Below are 6,375 nucleotides of genomic sequence, written 5' to 3'. Positions count from 1 at the left end.
CTAGCTGCCTCCCCTGTGAGTTGATAGGAGCCCCATAAATCCTTGCTTGTTTCACTAAAATCTCTTAGTTCAAAATACTTTTCCATTTCATTTAACCAATTCTCAGCCCCTTCATCAATTTGCCTCCCATCGAACTTAGGAGGGGTGATTTTCTTTAAGTCCTTGGAGAGTTCCAATATGTTATTTTCTTTTCTATTACCCATCATATTCCCTTGATTGCTACCAGGGTTTCCATTTTCGATACCACTTCTATTTTCAAAGTCATTCTTCCTTTCCCTAAGGTCCTACATTAATTGTTCCAAGAAGTTAATTTTATCTCTTTGTTCAGTTAGAAGGTTGTTTATAGCTTTGACCCCATCTTCGTTATTTCCTGGGTTGTGTTGATTCTCTTCATGGTCTTCCTCATGGTTTTCTTCACGGTTTTCCTCATGGTTTTCTTCCCTTTGACTCCTAGTACATCTTCCACTACCCCTTCCTCTTCCTCTTCCTCTTCCTCTTCTTCTTCCTCTAGCCATTCTAGGTTTTTTACCCGAAAGTGATTGCTTTAATTCCACATGGTTGGATGTTTGGTACCTTTCTTATATTGGGATGTTCTTCAGTGGATACTTTTCTTGGATGCTTGTGTGGATGTGGATCTCTTATCTCTTCAGTTCGTGGATGGATATTTGTAGAATCTTATTGATCATGATTCATCAGACATGTATATGTAATTGTATTTGAGAGTTATGCTCATTGATGTAAAAGATATTTTATTCATGTAACTATTAGATGATGCTAGGTGAATATAGTTGTATCATGTATCTTAGGAAAATTCATTTATTAGAAATATTGACAATGAAATATGGATGTGCACTTGTATTTAGATGATGTAATTAGTCCATAATGCTATGGATAAATTGTGTGGAAATTGGTATTGATATGTGTATGTGATTCTGAAGGAAATGATTGGTTGGGTTCAGGAATATTTGTTATTTGTGCTTTAAAATGAACTTAATGGAAAGGTTAGAATAAACATATATTATTCTAGGATTAAGTAATGAATTCATGTATGGTTGTATGAAAGGAGTTAATGATAGTAAATTAGATTGAATTTTGATTATGGAATTAAATATGTTATCATGTTTAAAAATGGATAAGTGGTTAGGCTAAGTAATGGCAAAGGCATATCGATTTTAGTTAATAGAGAAAGACTATCACTCTATTAGAGAAAATCACAGAGTAGAGTGAAAACAACAAACATCATTTACAAGAAGAACTTGTTGTATAGAGCGCTCCAGGTAATTAGTCTTTTCGAATAGCATCAAGGACGGTGCTTAAAGGCCAAGGTCCTATTATCCAGTGAGATATTGATTATTTGTAGGATGATATTCTTCTTGAAATACCTGACTGTCTTCAGACAACTATACTTGATGAAGATAAATTTAATGAAGTCCTTTGAAAGTTGATTGAAAAGTAAATCAAAGTGGATAGGATTGACCGCCAAATTGCGGGACAAAATCTAGCACCACATGAAGGAGTATGAAGTTAATAGTTCATGAATAGGGTTTATTAGGTGATTTTGGTTTTCTTTAAAAGCATGTTTTATCTCTTTGTTTTCAAAACAGATACTTTAAGAGGAGCCATTTCTTGAAAACATAAGAAACATTAATTATAAATAGATAAATAATAGATGATGAAAGGGAAAGAATATTGGAAAAATACTATTATGTTTTGAACAGTTAACCACCTTTGAGGTATTTTCATTTACTCGACATCTTTTGAATGAATAAATATATCAAAACTTTGTATTTTCTATATTCTTTCATGTTGGAAGTAAGCTTTAAATTAGTACCATCTCACTGTGGATTTATATATTTGTTATGGTTAAGCGTGAGTAATGTAGAGAGTTTGAGTTTTGCATTCTTCTTGTTCAATTATTTTCTTTACATTGCAATTTTTATGCATAATTGATTATGTTGAGGGAAGACTATGTGTTGCTTCCTATTCTATTCATAATTTGAATCTCAATTTTATATTTTAGTATCTGCAAGAGAGTATCGTTTCTTTTCTTTTTTTCTAGTAAAAAGCATACTACAAAACTTAGCAATATGTTTAAGAGGGAGTTGTACCTCTAACATTTAGAGGAAGGTCACCAACTTAATTGGTGATTTTTCAATCTATTGGATTCTTATTTTCCTTTCATGCTGGGCATGCTAAGTCATTTTGTTATCATTCAGAGGATGAAAATTTTGTTAACCAATAAATTTCTGGCAACTCTGTTGCAGATCTCTGTTATCCGGTAAGCTCTTGGTGTATGGTGTCTCCTTGGAAAAGAATGTTGGTGAATCTATTTTTTTGAGACCTCAGATGAACATTTCAAGATCATATAATATTGGTGAAGGTGAAGATTACAAATTGGAACTACCACTGAGGAATGTTTATAAGGGATATCATCAAGAGGAAACTTATCAGGCCATGACTCAAAAATTGGGGAGACTGGCCACATTCTATTTCTTGGTCCATGGAGAACGAGATTTCAAGACCATGTCAATGAAATTTTGGGGTTAGGGTTGGCAACAAAAAATAGCTATGTACCAAACCGCGAACGAAGAGCCTGAATTTTTCTCCACATACATGCCAACCAAGTCAAAGGGGTTACCATTCAGCTGCTCTAGAGAATGAATACCATTAGGTGGATGCATAAAAGTTTACATCCCAAACCGGTTTCTAAATGGATCTGATGACAAATTTCAGTGTGGAATTGTAGATGAGAAAGGTCATGTTATAGAAGTTGAAATAGAGGCATTTATTAATGGTTCATGTGTTAATGGAAAAGGTATGAATTTTCATTTGTCTAAATCTTTTGATGTAAAGATTGAAGAAGAAGTTATTTTTAGATTTGATCCTATGTTGTTAGAAATTAATGTCCATAGGTCACAATGAGAAGCATGCATAGCTCCCATTTTAGATTTGGGCATGCAAGAGAAACATTTCATTCCCCTTACTTCTCTGTTATTTTCAACTAATGTTGTGGGTGGTGTCATGCCTAAAAAAGATGTCACCAGGGTATCGAGAAAAGAGAGAGGACCAAAAGATCCCATGAGTAAATATGATCAAAATATTTTCAGCCCATTATAAGTCCCAATAGGGTTTGTGAAGATTCAAGAGTCTGGGATAACCCCTTTATTGAATTCCTTGATTCCCAATGCCATGATAAAACTGAAAGAGAGATATATGATCTTAAGATTATCTCTGACATCATGTGTGATGATTTTGATATACAATGGGAGGGTGATTCTATTCATTATGTTGGCTCTTTGAAACTTAACTCAGAAGTCTGTGTCGAAGATTGTTTGTCTATAAATGAAATCATTGATGAATTCTTAGCTAGCAAAGATACAAATATTTGGTTATTATTTGGTGAAATTCTTAGTGAAGAAAATAATAAGGTGGGCAATGACTTCATCTTTAATTATGCTAGTTGCATTGATGACATCCTTGAGTTGGGACTTTATTTGAATCAAACCATAACTTTGGATTTATTTCAAGAAAATGGTTCTTAGTTATCTCAAGAAACTTGTGCAAGTATGATTGGTCATTTTCAAAAAGTGTATCATAAAGGATGGTTATTCAAGCATGAATGCATGTACGCGATATTTTTCTGTATCATGAACCAAAAGTTTGCACTAGAATTGTTGCTAGGAATTGGCCTTTTTTCCCTGTATCATATGGCCATTACCCAGGCTGTTTAGTGTAGGTATGTACTTCACTCATCCCATCAATGGTTTTTCTTGAAATTTTTTTGTGTGTCTCTAGGATAGACCCCTATGGCCATGTACATATTTAGATGATTTTGGTTTGTGGTTAGTTTAGTATTCCTTTGTTTCATCCCTTTTTGGATCTGCTCATCTTGGTTTGAGACTTGTTTCCCCTCCTCCCATCTTCATAGCATCACCCTTCTATTTTGCATGTCTTTCTAACTCTATAGCCCACGGATAAGGCACCAGTCTTATTCAAGATTATGATATTCTCTGCATCCTGTTAGTCCTTCTCCCCATTAAGAACCCATACTACCCATAAAATTTAAACTTTTCTACCATGCCATAAAAAATTTCATGCCTTGCAGTTCTCTTTAGGGATTGACTTCATTCGCATCAATAATCTATGATCCCAAGTCGCAACTTTATGCATTTTCAAAATTGTGTTGCCTATCCCTTGCCTTATTGATCTTGTAATGATGAGGCAATGCTTGTTCAACACTTCTTGAGGGGTCTAAATGACTACATCAGTGGAGAAGTGAGAGTGTTTGAGCCAGCTTTGGTTAAGGTAGCCATGACGAAAGTGAGGTTGGTTGAGCAGAACCTTAGCCGTGCATATGGTGGTCAATCGGGGGTGTAGATAGGGAGTATTCCTTTCACTAGACCCAGAGCTCGTGGGAACCAGTCTCAGCTAGCTACATCATTTAGGAGTCCTCAAGCACCCACTAAGGGTGGACAATAGCAGCAACAGCAACTGTCGAGACCAAAACAATTCTAGGGCCAGCAGGGTTGCAACTCTCAGCATAAGAGGAATAGGAACTAGCAGAGGAGTAGACAAGGTCTTCTAGGGCAATCCTCTCAGGGTACATCTCAAGCCCCTAGCAGGGGAAGCTTTCAGTAGTCCAGTGGGCCGACTAGAGGTAGAGGACCAAGTGGGGGAGCTTGCTTCTGTTGTGGATAGTTTGGTCATATAGCGGCTCAGTGCCCTCAACGTTCTCACCAGATGGGGAGTCAAAGACCAACAACATCAGAGCAGATAGTAGGGGATGGAGGTAGTTCCCACAGAGTGTTTGCAGTGGTTGATGATTGCTAGGCTAAGCATCAAGGGACAGTTATTTAGGCTAAAGGTGTGTTGTGTGCTATTCCTATCTCTATGCTTTTTGACTCAGGTGCCTCAGATTCTTTCATTTCTTCATCCATTGTGGACCGGTGTGGGCTTGCGTCTGCTAAGCAAATGGATAGGTGGCAAGTAGAGTTGGCTACCGGGGTGCATGTGTTCATAGCTACCATTGTTCATAGTTGTGAGTTGGACCTAGGACCCTTTGTGACTTCTATTGACCTTTGAGTCATTCCTTTGGGGTCCTATGGAGTAGTGTTGGGGATGGATTGGCTATCATCTTACAGTGCTTGTGTAGACTGCTCTCAGAAGATAGTAGAGTGTTTAGATGACCATGGCAGGAAAGTGGGGATCGTTGGAGTTCAGAGATCGATATCCTTACGTATGATTTCCACTATGCAACTTAAGTGGTGTATGCATCGAGGATGTCAGCTTTTTGTAGTTGCTCTTGAGGATATGGATGTGGGAGAGAGTCAAGAAATCACTCTTGATGGTGACCCTATTTTTTGAGAGTATGCTAATGTGTTTCTGTTGGATATTCCTAGTATGCCTCTAAAGCGAGACATAGATTTTCGCAATGACTTGGTTCCTAGTGCATAACCTATTTCAAGAGCTCCATATCAGAGGACTACTTAGGAGTTGAGTGAGTTCAAGTTACAGATGGAGGAATTGTTGGCCAAGGGGTTCATTCATCCTAGTGTTTCTCCTTGGGGTGCACCTATTATCTTTGTTAAGAAGAAGGATGGTTAGCTTCGGTTATGCATTGATTACTGACAGCTAAATAAGGTTACCATCCAGAATTCATATCCATTGCCTCTTATAGATGATCTTTTTGATTAGGTGAAGGGAACCAAGGTGTTCTCTAAGATTCATCTGAAATCTGGGTATCACCAGTTGCTCATTCATGATGCAGACATTCATAAGATGGCATTTTGTACTCATTATGGTCACTATGAGTTGACAATGGTTTCATTTGGGTTGAGAAATGTGCCTTCAGTTTTCATGTGCCTCATGAATGGGGTTTCTCGCACCTACCTTGATCATTTTGTCCTTTTGTTCTTGGATGACAAATTGATTTATTCAAGATCTATGGAAGAGCATGAGGGGCACTTACGATAGGTATTATAGTGCTTGAGGGAGAATCAACTTTATGCCAATTTGGCAAAGTGTGATTTCTTCCAGTCAGAGGTGACCTATCTTGGTCAGGTGGTTTCGAGAGAGGGTGTATCTATGGATCCTTCAAAGATCCAAGCCATAGTGGATTGGCCAACACCAACCAATGTTTTAGAAGTTTAGAGTTTTATGGATTTGGTTGGATATTACCATCGCTTTCTTTAGGGTTTTTCCCAGATAGGTCACCCGATTACTTCTCTTCAAAGGAAAGGGAAGAAGTTTGTTTGGTCAAAGCAGTGTGAATTAGCTTGTCATACCTTGAAGGAACTCCTTGTTAGTGCTATGATTTTGGTAGTCCTTGATCCATCTAGAGATATTATGGTATGCATAGATGCCTCTTTAGAAGGT

The sequence above is a fragment of the Cryptomeria japonica genome, chromosome 9 (assembly GCF_030272615.1).
Source record: "Cryptomeria japonica chromosome 9, Sugi_1.0, whole genome shotgun sequence".
Lineage (NCBI taxonomy): Eukaryota > Viridiplantae > Streptophyta > Pinopsida > Cupressales > Cupressaceae > Cryptomeria > Cryptomeria japonica.
The sequence above is the reverse complement of the archived record's forward strand: the minus strand, read 5'-3'. Positions refer to the sequence as shown.